Below are 13,763 nucleotides of genomic sequence, written 5' to 3' on the forward strand. Positions count from 1 at the left end.
CCTGCAATCATTCATCAGCGTTTACCTCTGTGTTTGCATGCAGACAGTTCAAGCACAGCGTGGTGATTTACTGAATTTTCAATGGCGTCAGTTGCACCTTGAACATATAATAGATTGTTGCAGTTGTTTTTTTTATATATAATTGTTGCAGTTGTTTTTTTATATAATTTTCACAGTTCATTTGCAGTGTGTAAAATGATCAATGTTGCAGTAATTGTTTTTTCCTCCAAACCTGACTTCTAAAGACAAAAGATGAAATCCTTTGATTTCTTTTCACATTCATCCTGGAGGTGCCAGGTTTGCAGTTTTCATCCCTTCTTTAATTCCTTAAAGTTTGAGTAAAAAGTTAAAAACTTTGGACATGCAGATAAAGGAGTTCTTATTTTATTGAATGTTTTCCAGCTAGTAGTATCCTCCGATCATAATTCACTTCACCGCAGTTTATTGCTTCATTCCCTCACAAGCCTTCTCCATGTTTTTAATGTATAAAATGTAATTTGACTCACAGGCTGAATGCTGTGTTAGCTATTCAGTTTTTCGTTCTGGGTTCTCTTTTTAGATCCAGAGTTTGTGCATGTCAGCATCTAATGATCATTGTGGAGTTTGACTTGAGTGAATGTTTCTGTTTGATCCCTACAACTGTGTACTTTTTTGGATGTCTTTGTGGTCTAGAAGGATTTTGGTGTCATGTTTTTATTCTAACCAATTCCTGGATATATTTTGACTTGACATTGGTTAACTGCATATACCTTACTTGTGTTGTTTCATAAATTTATTATTGAGGTGTTTGCCTCTATTGGAATTTACTATAACTACATTTTCATATTGGATTAATTGCTAAAGACAGTGGTTTCTAAATTTCTTTGAGGTCTACACCCCTGACTCGACCAATGTAAGTCATTCTTTATTTTCTCTTAACTGTTTGAGCTATTCTATTTTGTTCTTCTGAAAATGTAAATGGTTTTTGACAAAACTTTACCTGATTTAAGTTCTTCTTTTTAAATCATATGCAGACAAGTATAGTAATTACTCTCCATTTAACATTTGCATCTTTGTCTTCTAGTCTACTCTCCAAACTGTATTCAAATACTGATCAGCAAAGTGTTGAAATTGAGATCAATCAAATGTAAATGACACATTGACGGTGGAAATGGTTCATTAAAGGCATTCAGCAATGGAGGCTCCCGTAGGACTAAACTGGTTTAAATGGTTTCCTAACCAAATTGAGGGAAACAATACTTGCCCATTTTGAGTTTCATTGTGTTTGTTCCTTAACAATGGAGGTAGTGTTTTCAGTTTATTTAATTCTATCTTTTCGTCATTGGTACACCATGCAAGTTTGGTTACAGAAAGAGATCTGGTAATCAAAGTAATTTTATCAAAATACTGACTGAGCAACCACAGGTCTAAGCAATAATATACTAAAGAGTAGACCCACCGTCAGTACTTGTGTGAAATGTAGTAAGCAGTCATTCTGGATATTTAGGTATTTCGGAAGAAACAGGCCAGTCAGTTTTTAAAGTCATCGATGTGCTTCTTATTCTCGCCCGATTAGTTAATGCAATAAAGGAATATTGGAATATAACTGCGTATTTATCTGAAGCAGAAATTTGTGGAGTTTTTTTTTCTCCCCCCAACTACCCCATAAATGTTATTTTAGAGCACCTGGTGCAGGGGATAACAGTTTGTGCCCATATCCAGTGTCCCTGCCTCTGGTTTTAGTCCATTTGGAGTTTTTTTTTGTGTTCTTTGTAGCCTACGCCAGTGTATTTTCCTTCAATATAATGGGATAAAAAGGTAATAATTCCAGATGGACTCATTAATAAATTGATGATTTTTCTGCTGTATGACTAGTATTGTGAGGATAGGATTTGGTTCCATGTGACACTGAATTGGGTTAAGCTTATTTCAGTTGTTGTGAGTTCAATGCTTAGACCTGTGACTGATCGTAAAATTTAATTTTCTGCCAATTCCTAGGACAGATTTAAAGTGGCACTGTTGCCATGATCAGTTTAAAATTTTCATTTATGGTCCTACTTCAGTTTAAAAGAACAGTTTTGCTGAGAATGGTCACAAAGTGTTACTGTAGAAAACTTGCTAGTACTGATCCTAAAGAGCTTGTTGTTTGTGGCAATGGTGTCTCCTCCATATAGGTTTGTTTAGTGGGTTGAAATATTTATTTTGAATTGGTGTAGATCCATGATTATAATTTGTGCTGTGAATGATTTGGCACCTTGATCAGTGTTGATTCTTTTTGGCATTGCTCCCAAAGCTGCAGTGATGGACTTGGATCTCCCATAACACTGATTGAAATGAGAGAATGCATTAGAAATGAGTTGTTTGCAGTTCTATACTACAGAGTTATTCTGTGACTGTGTTCAATAAACTGGTTTAAGAAAAAATGGTAGGAATAAGTTATTTATATTAATGGCATATGACTGATGTTGCATTTTAAAATCAAAGGGTGTGAATATGTCAATGGTAACTTCAATCCTCCATTCCAGAGGTTTGACTAATCCTTTTACTGTTCTTTTTCTTTCTTTGTCACCTCTGCTACAACCAGGTCATCCTCCTTTTTGCTGGCCTTGGACCAAAGCAGTAGAGCCACTTCACATCTAGCATTTCCTGCCCACAACTTCCTGATGTTGAATCATGCTCTTTTTCTGGTTCTCCACCACTTGGGCCTTCCACTTAACAGCCAATATGTACTTCAGCATGTGTGTCCCTGGCAAAGCTGGTCATTAGACTCTTTCAGCTCCATGACCTGCCATGTCTTTTCCCCAGACTGCTCGATCTTCATGGTAGCTTAAAGGTATTCCTCACAAAGAGCTTGGTTTCAAACATTATGGCAACAATAACCATGAATGAGTTACCTTTTCCATCCATCCTGCTTGCTGCTGTTGGAGTTTTCGCACAACTTAAGAGCCTGCCAGGTCATGCTTTGTATGTATGGGGAGCTGGCTTTGGTATAATCTACCTTGGCCGTCTGAAAGCTTTTTCAGCACCGCTTTGTATACTTGTCATTACCCAACAGTGAACTTACATGCACTAACTCCTGCCAATCTATGCTTGTTTTCTGGTAATTGGGTTTGGAAAATAGATATTGAATAGATTATGCATACAGCAGCAACATAAACAATACAGACCGCTAAGGTGTTTGATGGAGATGCCATTTCCAAAAGCCATAATCAATCAAAAAAAAAATGAGTACATTGGATTGAAACATTATATTGGCTGATCGCAGTGGGCAGAAAAGACTCCCAGAGGTGGTGCTTAGCACACTGAGCTAGAATGAGTCTGTGGCTTAAGTAAAAGCTCCAAGAGAGCCACCTCATGGAGGGGATTTTTCATAATGGCATCCAATTTTGCCATTATTCTCATTTCCAGGGTTTATTGATACGTTTGTTCCAACATTGTGCTTGCTTTGCACTTGGGCCCCTTCCCCATGAGATGGAAGCATAGAAAATGTCCAGCACCTTGGTGCACACATCAAATGACTGGAGTCATTTTAGCAAGTACACTGATCTTCTTGCTGACAAGATCCCCCCCCCCCCTCCATGATAATTGATATATTAATTGCATTTATACATTTTACTCATGTTAAACCTGCTCCATGTAAGAACTGAACTCATACGATGATTAGATGAGTGTCACTTTTATATTATACCTTCTTTAATCCCTTCCCTACCAGAAAGTTACACATTTATTTATACAGCACATTTTCATACAAGCAATATAGCTCGAAGTGCTTTTGCTAAGCAGCAATTGTGAAAAATGTATATATTTTAATATTGTTCTTCTGGTTTCAGCAATGTACATTTACATGAGTTCTGGCCTGTCATGAAACCAAAAATTTGATTTAATTGAAATATGACCTTTTAATTTTGTGTTTTTGCAAAACAAAATGTGGAACTTTTAAAATAAAGGCCCATTGAATTTATCTCTTCTATATACTGTAATGTTTTTTTTTTGTGGTTTAGAAAAGATGATATACAAGCACATCCTCCACTATCATATCCATGTAATTTAGTTTAAAATTGCAGGGTATCTGTGTTAAATAGCCAAAACTATGTGGACACCCCCTCCAGAGTGGTGTTTAGGTGTTTTTGCTGCATCCATTGTTAATAGGTGCATGATATCAAGTTCATGGCTATGCAATCTTCATTGACAAAGAATGGAAAAGCTCGGTGACTTTAAGCATGGTACTGTCATGGGATACCACCTTTGCCACAGATGAGTACATAAAATTTCTGACTTGGTCAACTGTAAGTGCTATTATTGTGAAGTGGACGAATCGAGGAGCAGCAGCAGCACAGCCACACAGTGGTAAATCACACAAACTCGGAGTGGGACTGACGAGTGCTGAAACGAAAAGCGTGTCAATTTCATGTCTCCTGTTGCATCTCTCACAACAGAAATTTCAGCTTGCCTTTGTGCACTCAACCATGCATTCCGAGGTTAACGAAATCCTAAGCCTAAGATCACTATGTGCAATGTCAGGTGTCAACGGGAGTGGTGTAAGGCATCCCACCATTAGACTCTGCAGCAGTGGAAACATTTCCTGGAGTGATAAATTGCACTTCACTCTACCAGTCCGATGGATGAATCTGGGTTTGGCAAATACCAGAAGAACACTACCTTCTAGTTTGCATAATGCCTACTGTAAAGTAAGGTGGAGGGATGTATTATCATGGACCTTTGACTTAATATAGCTGCTTTATAGTGTTCCATGTGTATAGTCTTGTCTGCAAGTGGACAGCTGCTTTAAGCAAAGATACTAGCTTGGCATAAGCAGACCAAACAGTTAAGCTACTCCTGTGCCTGTCAGCACGCCATGCTGCTACTATTGGAAAACTTCTTTTCTTTAGCTGCTAACCTCTGTGGGTATATGGCAACCACCCACACCAGGTGCTCTTCTCACTTTACCTTAAATATATTATTGTAAAGATTCCGGTGTTTTATTATGGCCTTACCTGCATGTGGATATCTGCCTTAAGCAAAGAGACTTACTAGCTCTGCAAAAGCACACCAAACGGTTGTCTTCAGACCTGAGCTACACCTGTGCCAAACGCCAAAACAGTTTCCTCTCGCCTTGCTGCCTTATATTACAAATGTCTCTTCTCAGTTGCTAATCCCTCTGAGGATATGGCAATCAGTCATGTGAGGTGCTCATAACAATATACCTTGACCAAATCAAATGGTATAAAATTATTATAAAGTAACATTAATAAAAACACAGTTAAACTGATAGTAAAAGTACAAAATGTATTTGAAGAGATTTTATATGTTAAGAAATGTATTTGAAAAAGTATTAAAAATACTTGTGCAGAAAATTAAGGTGATTGAAGAGGAGTCCTTTAAAGTCTGGGTGCAGGGGTCTTTGTCAATTTCTTTGGGCTCTTCTCGTCTCTCCTGCTCTGCCTGCTTGCCTTCCTTTCTTCCTACCATGCATACATCCATCCATTTTCCAACCCGCTGAATCCGAACACGGGTCTGCTGGAGCCAATCCCAGCCAATACAGGGCACGAACCAATCCTGGGCAGGGTGCCAACTCACCGCAGGACACACACAAACACACCCACACACCAAGCACACACTAGGGCCAATTTAGAATCTCCAATCCACCTAACCTGCATGTCTTTGGACTGTGGGAGGAAACGGGAGTGCCCGGAGGAAACCCACGCAGACACAGGGAAGACCTGGGAAGCGAACCCGGGTCTCCAAACTGTGAGGCAGCAGCACTACCACTGCGCCACCGTGCTGCCCCACCATGCATACACCCAAACCTAAAGGCCTAACTTCACATTGAATTAACAGTAATTACTGTACAAGAATACAGTAATACATGTGTTTACCTTTCTCAGGATTTTTGTCCCTTCCGATCTTAATTGCACTAGGTGTAATAAATTAACAATCTGTTTAAGAGTTGAAAAGAGTGATCTATATGGTACACGGTAGTAAAGATACCAGAATTTAAAATGAATCTATAGCAGTTGTTTAAAACTATACTCGGAGAGTGTTTAACATGGGATTAAAGAGTCCAGAGTTAAAAAGTCAAAAGTGCAGGTTTTGTATTTGCTAGCAGTTAACTCAGTGTCGGCGCACACCGTTCATATTCTGAGTTACTTTTTCAGTCTTCTTTCTTATTTTATTGTTTAAAAGACAGGTCTGTATTGTGCATTCTGAACATTAAAATGGCTTATTTGTTTATCAATACTAGGGGGGATGATGGTATGGAGCTGTTTTTCAGTGTTGGGACTAAGCCTTTTGATTTCAGTGAAGGGTAATGTTAATGCTACGATATACAAAGCTTAAATAATTGTGCACTTCCAACTTTGTGGCAGCAGTATGGGAAACACTGTGTTCTATTTAGGTTTGACTGAGCTCCTGTGCACAAAGCTAGTTCCATAAAGATATGGTTTGAGTGACCAGTACCGAGTCCTGAATGCAACCGTATAGAACAACTTTGGGATGAAACGCAACACTATTTGCGATTAAGGTCTTCTCAAGAAACATCATTACCAAACCTCACAAATGCTGTCTTAGTTAAATGGGCACAAATTCCTACAGACACACTCCAAAATCTTGTGGAAAGCCATCCCAGAAGATGTGGACAACTCCATATTAATGCTCATGGTTTTAGAATGGCATGTCCTGCAAACTCCTATGAGTGTGACACTTAGGTATCCACAAACTTTTAGCCACATACTGTAATATATCCTGGCAGCATCAGTCTGGAAGCCCAATCTACTGTCCGTCTCTTCCAGAGCATATTAACCCCACACAAACACACTCTTTATAAACTCCATACAGATGGCAACCAGGCTGGAGATAGAAATTACCATTTTGGAAGAATTAGACAGTAGGAACAACCGATAATTTAGCAAACAAGTACAGTACCATAAAATCACTTGTAATGTTGCTGTAGGTGCACGTTTATGTTTTCACATTTTCATAGATGTTCTACGAGTTTACAAAATGTATGGGATATTGTATTACCACTCCAGGAGAACGTTAAATGTGGGAAGTATGCTTCAGCTGTCAGTTTTCTAGGTTTAAAAATAATATTCTTTCTTCAGGTACAAGTCCAATGCAAGACAGCCAATGCATTTTTTTTAAAGTTATGTCTGTACGTCTTAATGTCTTGTTGTAGAATGAAATAGGAGAGCAAATGGGATCAGGATCAAATGGGCCATCACTGAACAGGCACAATTCTCACACACACAGGCTCAGATATTCAAGGATACAGCATGTCTTTGACATGGAGCCTGAATCCACACATCAATTCACACACAATGTGTCACCTAAACTGTAGTAGTTCTAAAACACCTTTGATGATAGCTAGGGATACACAAACTATAAGAGCCCCTGGCACACAACTTACATTTTTGTGTTTTTGCTTGCTATTTGCATGCAGTTTCATGGATGAACTTCCAGCAAGCCAAGTATTAAATGGACTAATTTCAACACAGTTAAAACACATGCCTCTCTGAACTGACAGATGTATTGTTTTCTAATATACAGTGCATCCGGAAAGTATTCACAGCGCATCACTTTTTCCACATTTTGTTATGTTACAGCCTTATTCCAAAAAGAATTAAATTCATTTTTTTCCTCAAAATTCTACACATAACACCCCATAATGACAACATGAAAAAAGTTTCCTTGAGGTTTTTGCAAATTTATTAAAAATAAAAAAAATAAGAAATTACATGTACATAAGTATTCACAGCCTTTGCTCAATACTTTGTCAATGCACCTTTGGCAGCAATTACAGCCTCAAGTCTTTTTGAATATGATGCCACAAGCTTGGCACACCTATCCTTGGCCAGTTTCGCCCATTCCTCTTTGCAGCACCTCTCAAGCTCCATCAGGTTGGATGGGAAGCATCGGTGTACAGCCATTTTAAGATCTCTCCAGAGATGTTCAATCAGATTCAAGTCTGGGCTCTGGCTGGGCCACTCAAGGACATTCACAGAGTTGTCCTGAAGCCACTCCTTTGATATCTTGGCTGTGTGCTTAGGGTCGTTGTCCTGCTGAAAGATGAACCGTCGCCCCAGTCTGAGGTCAAGAGCGTTCTGGAGCAGGTTTTCATCCAGGATGTCTCTGTACATTGCTGCAGTCATCTTTCTCTTTATCCTGACTAGTCTCCCAGTCCCTGCCGCTGAAAAACATCCCCACAGCATGATGATTCCACCACTGACCTCTTAATTTCACATGCCAATGGCCTCTGTTTCTATAATATATTTTGCCTAACTTGCAGTTCTTTTGTTCAGGATCTACTTTAGGTATTCTGCACTTTTCTCTTGCCAGTATTAGAACCAATCCAGGTGTCCAGCCATTTTCTCAACCTGCTTATTTCACTTTGGATGAAGGGGAAGCAAGGGTCTATAATAGCATCACAAAATGGATGGAAGAAGCCAACCCTGGACAGGGAACCAGTCCATCCCAGGACACATCTCATATGTCATATTGCCACCATAATAATCATTACCTATACATACTGTACAGTATATAATATTATTGTTATATGTAAATCCTCAGTTAACTAAACACTGTTAAGTGTAAAATTATACAAATTTTAAATAACAATGGTAATATGTGGCTCACATTTCAGAAGGTAATGTAGAGATCTGAACAGTTAATAACAACTCCATGTCCTCCTATACTGGTGACCAACTTCCAAGATTGGATTTCTGCCTTATCTATGAATGAACGTACTTTGCTAAGTAACACTTTTTCAATGTTATTTATGAGTCAACACGTCAGGTTCTTGTCCTTATCAAGTTGTTATGGAAGACATCAGGAGCACACAACCTTGGCTAAAATAAATAAAACTTTAGGGAGCTGGCTGAGACAGCCTCACACATGCATGTTTCCTCTGTACATATATTTGTCCCTGTTGCTCTCTGTAACTTATGAAAGTATCTATATGAATTGTTAATGTCACATGTATAACTTTAAAAATTTTTTTTACATCTTACCTGTGGAGTGTGTCACACATGTGCGAATAGGAGGACGTTGTACACTGTAAAAAATGTTTTGTTGGATCGACCTAAATAAATTACTTCACAAGGTAACAAGCCATTTAATTGATTTCTTTCAAATTTTAAAAAGTATTTGAGTAAACTTAATAAATTTGAGTTTGTTTGAACCTTTTCAAAAACTTGAATAAAAGCAAAAAAATGTATTTAGCTCAAACCAAATTTCTTTAAAAACTCAAATTAACTGCGGTGGGCTGGCACCCTGCCCGGGGTTTGTTTCCTGCCTTGCACCCTGTGTTGGCTGGGATTGGCTCCAGCAGACCCCCGTCACCCTGTAGTTAGGATATAGCGGGTTGGATAATGGATGGATGAACTCAAATTAAAATTTTGTCCATTATTGTATTCACTGTAATGCCAACTTAAATTCTTAATTGGACTCAACTAAATATGTTCTTTATATGGTGTTGAATTCACTGTTTGTTAGGGTGAAATTGTTTTTAATAAAACAAACCACAACAATGTTTTGCTTTAAACAATGGAAGCAAATTTATTTTAAAATTAGTGCTACATTTTGTACAGTGCCTTCAAACATGAAACATGTTTTTAAACTGATCTAATGGTGGTGAATGTTACTGAACCAGCTATAGCAAAACTCTTTTAGATTTATTACTGAATATTTGCAACACAAAAATCAATTTTTTGGTCATTCCTTGAACATGTTTTTTCTGTAAATACTCAGAACAAACATTTCACAAAAAAGACATATATATATATATACATATTAAATACACAATATATTTTATAAGCTTTTCACAAAAAATGTTTATAAATTATACATAAAATATCCATCCATCCATCCATTTTCCAACCCGCTAAATCCAAACACAGGGTCACAGGGGTCTGCTGGAGCCAATCCCAGCCAACACAGGGCACACGGCAGGAACCAATCCCGGGCAGGGTGCCAACCCACCGCAGGACACACACAAACACACCCACACACCAAGCACACAGTAGGGCCAATTTAGAATCTCCAGTCCACCTAACCTGCATGTCTTTGGACTGTGGGAGGAAACCGGAGCGCCCGGAGGAAACCCACGAAGACACGGGGAGAACCCGGGTCTCCTAACTGCGAGGCAGCAGTGCTACCACTGCGCCACCGTGCCACCCTACATAAAATATCTATTTGAAATAATTATATATACATATATTAAATACACCTTATATTTTGAACATTACATAACATTATATAGTATACATAATATATATATATATATATATATATATATATATATATATATATATATAGTCACAAACTCGAGACAGACTCATATAAAGGTTTGGGGCAGCCACCCGTATAATTTGGTTTCCTGGCTGCAAAGTTGCTTTTCAAAATAATACAGCACTGATGTGCACAAAACCGAGTCCAAATAGAACTGAGGGAATAGGGAAAAGGTGGAGGCTTTTAAAGGGGGAGACAGGAAGTGAAGTCAAAGGGGTCATGTAGGTCTTCTGCCATTGGTGCGAGCCCGGACGTGACATCACAGGGGTCGGAGCCGGCAATGTCTCCAAAGCGATTTTTTGCTTTAGACTAAATAGAAGAAGTTACATTAAGCGACAGCAAGGTTTTTCAATTTGAAGTAAGGCAAAAAATTACGTTAGGTGAACAAACATATTAATATAGTTCATTACAACTACTAAAATGACCTCAAATCAAAAAAAGCCCTTTTTCTCTTTTTAGAGTGTATGGACCAAGCAAAGGTAATTCCAGGCCAGGCCAGGGGGTGGTGGGGTGCACTAAACCTTCTCTTGTTATCTCTGCAGACCAGCTGTGGGAAAACCTGTCTGATTCAGAGCAGATGACGCCACTTCCAGTTCTGGTGCCCAGAAGAATGTCACTTTCGGTTCCAGCACTCAGAAGAACATCACTTCCGGCACACAATCTGACATCAGAAGAACATCACTTCTGGCTCCCTTACGTCACTTCCTGTCGGATCCCTTAAAGCCGCCATCTTTGCAAACCCTCAGCAGCTCTGTTTTGGGCTCCGTACTGAGAATATCTCTGTACTATTTAAAAGCCTTTTGCAGCCAGGAATAATATACGGGTGGCTGCTCCAAACCTTTTTAAGTGTGTCGAGTCTATTCCTTTTACAAGTTCATTTCACTTTAGTCATCCTTCCATTTTCGAACCTACTATATTTCAGTATTCCTCTCCCACCAAATTAATAAACCTGTCTTATTTATGTTCATTGATATTTAGTGAAGAACTTTGAAAACTTTTTTTCCAGGTACTCTGATTTTTCTCCCATGTCTCAAAGCAATATATTATATTAACTGCCAGCTCTAAACTGGACCAAATAAGTGTGAAAGCAAGCTCTACAATGGACTGTTACTCCATCTAGTATTGGCTCCTGCTTTAGGCCTGCTTCAATCACTTTCCCTGTGTGCTGCCTAAATGACATATCAGCTTGATATGTTTCCTCATTAAAGTATCAAATACTTAGTACAGGTGAATCCAAGCTAGTCTTCATATGCTGTATGTAAATGTGTGCAGGAAGCCTTCATAAGAGTTACCCCACGAATGGTGCCTCTGCTCAGATCATTGCCAGATTATTTCGATCAAGCCTTTTGTCCCTACGTATAGACAAGTACTGTATCTATCAGTCTTTGTCTTTACAGGCTGTTGGTGAACATTTGGATAGGATGCAAGTGGTGAAGCTGAAAGGTAACATCTTTTAACTGAGCATGCCTAAATTAGGGTGCCTTGCGGGGTTGTGCACTACCACCATTTCTTTATTTGCTTTATACAAACAACATTTCATAGTGAATTCTAAAAGGATGCTCATGTTATTTAATAACAACACACTTGTGGGGGGATCAGCTCAAACAATGGTAAGTCTGAAAATGGGAATCAGATAACGTTCATGGGAAAATGGTGTACAGTAGTCTAAATAATCTGGAACGAAGGACTTCAAGTGAGGCAAAAATCAGGTACTGCTGGGAAAGTGACAGTATTAAACCTATAAATGTCTTCAGCTCTGTGCAAATGGGTATTGGAAAAAAAATTACATCATGTAATTAATGGAAGTTTGATGATATTGACAGATAACAGAAAAGGAAACTCTTAAAGTGATGATAAAAATAATAAACGACTGTTTACTACTTAGAAGTAATTTTGTTCATATTTCGCAAGATATAATAAGGTCCAGGATTTAAATCCCCACCTGGTATTCAGTAAAACACAACTGTTTTACTTCATTGAAATTGCACCATCACAGCCAGTAGGCAATTTATCTATCTACTGTATAACAAAACTCTACTGGGTGCGCGCGCGTGTGTGTGTTCGGGTCCCTCCAAGCAATTTGATTGGTTAGTTTGGCTTCTATCTGATTGGTCAAGTTGGCTTTGGCGACTCAATCTTCAGTGGATAGTATTGACGTGCCGAGCAAGAGAGGAGGAGTTAAGGTGTAGGCTTGATGATGCATTGTTTAGAAGTAGAAATGTACTGTTATTTCCCATTTATACTTCGATTTTTTAAAGCAATTTTTCAATCGCAAAGAGCCTACGCTTACTACTGTGCCCTGACAATTTATCCTACTTTATCAGGTCGTGCAACTGTTATAAAATTATAGGTCTTAGGTAGATTTTTTATTTCTTTCATTATACCTACAGTTTAATACCAAAGACGCATATATAAATGCAATTTCTTACGTCACCATTTCGTAGCAGAGTGGCGCAGCGGAAGCGTGCTGGGCCCATAACCCAGAGGTCGATGGATCGAAACCATCCTCTGCTAAAGCAGTTTATTACATCGTATTACTCTTTCAAATACAAAAACGCTTGCAGTTTTACATAAAATACAGCAGAGCAAACTGTAGTACTAGGGTGTTGTACCGTGTTAGCCATTATGAATGTAGAGAAAGGCCAAGCAAAATGACACTTTTTATTGGCTAACTAAAAAGATTACAATATGCAAGCTTTCGAGGCAACTCAGGCCCCTTCTTCAGGCAGGGCCTGAGTTGCCTCGAAAGCTTGCATACTGTAATCTTTTTAGTTAGCTAATAAAAGATGTCATTTTGCTTGGTTTTTCTCAGCAGAGTAAACTGAAATGCTAAATTAAATATCAGAAAGTGAAAAACAGCCCTCGATGGGTAACGGTGTATTTGGCTTATTTAGTAAAACATGTATCACATATTCTAACACACAAGTTTGAACGATATATACCCTTATTAAGAACAAAATTTAACGTAGACTGTGAAAATTATTATTAGTATTATTATAGCAAAGTAATAGAAGGTTTTAAGGATTTTTTTAAAGAATTGGCTTCACACAAAAACATTTAAATGCGTTTCGGAAAATATTACATTTGGTTTATTTATTAAAGACCGGAGAGTATTTTTGATCAATCGTACTTTCATTTTATCTAAACATTTCATCCAGAAATTTAACTCTGAAAGCCTCTTCCAAACGATATTGCACTTATAAAACAATTTGCAGTATTATTTGATTCCTTAAAGCTTATGAAATCTAAGTACCCCCTGAAAAATCCTTTTTTTTTTGTAGAATTTAATATAAGCGGTTCTTCCTTTTTAATAAGGTATTATTTCAATGTAATTTGAATTCCGAATATCAAACTACTCATATGTGAATTGTTATTTTATAAGATATGTTTATGGCATTGATATTTGTGTTTCTGATTATATTCAGTAAAGTTAAAAATACTAGCCTGTTTTTTCGTTTTTCAAATGCAGAATAATCTTAACTGTTTTTATATAATACGAT

This window comes from Erpetoichthys calabaricus, chromosome 2, assembly GCF_900747795.2.
Source record: "Erpetoichthys calabaricus chromosome 2, fErpCal1.3, whole genome shotgun sequence".
Classification (NCBI taxonomy): Eukaryota; Metazoa; Chordata; class Cladistia; order Polypteriformes; family Polypteridae; genus Erpetoichthys; species Erpetoichthys calabaricus.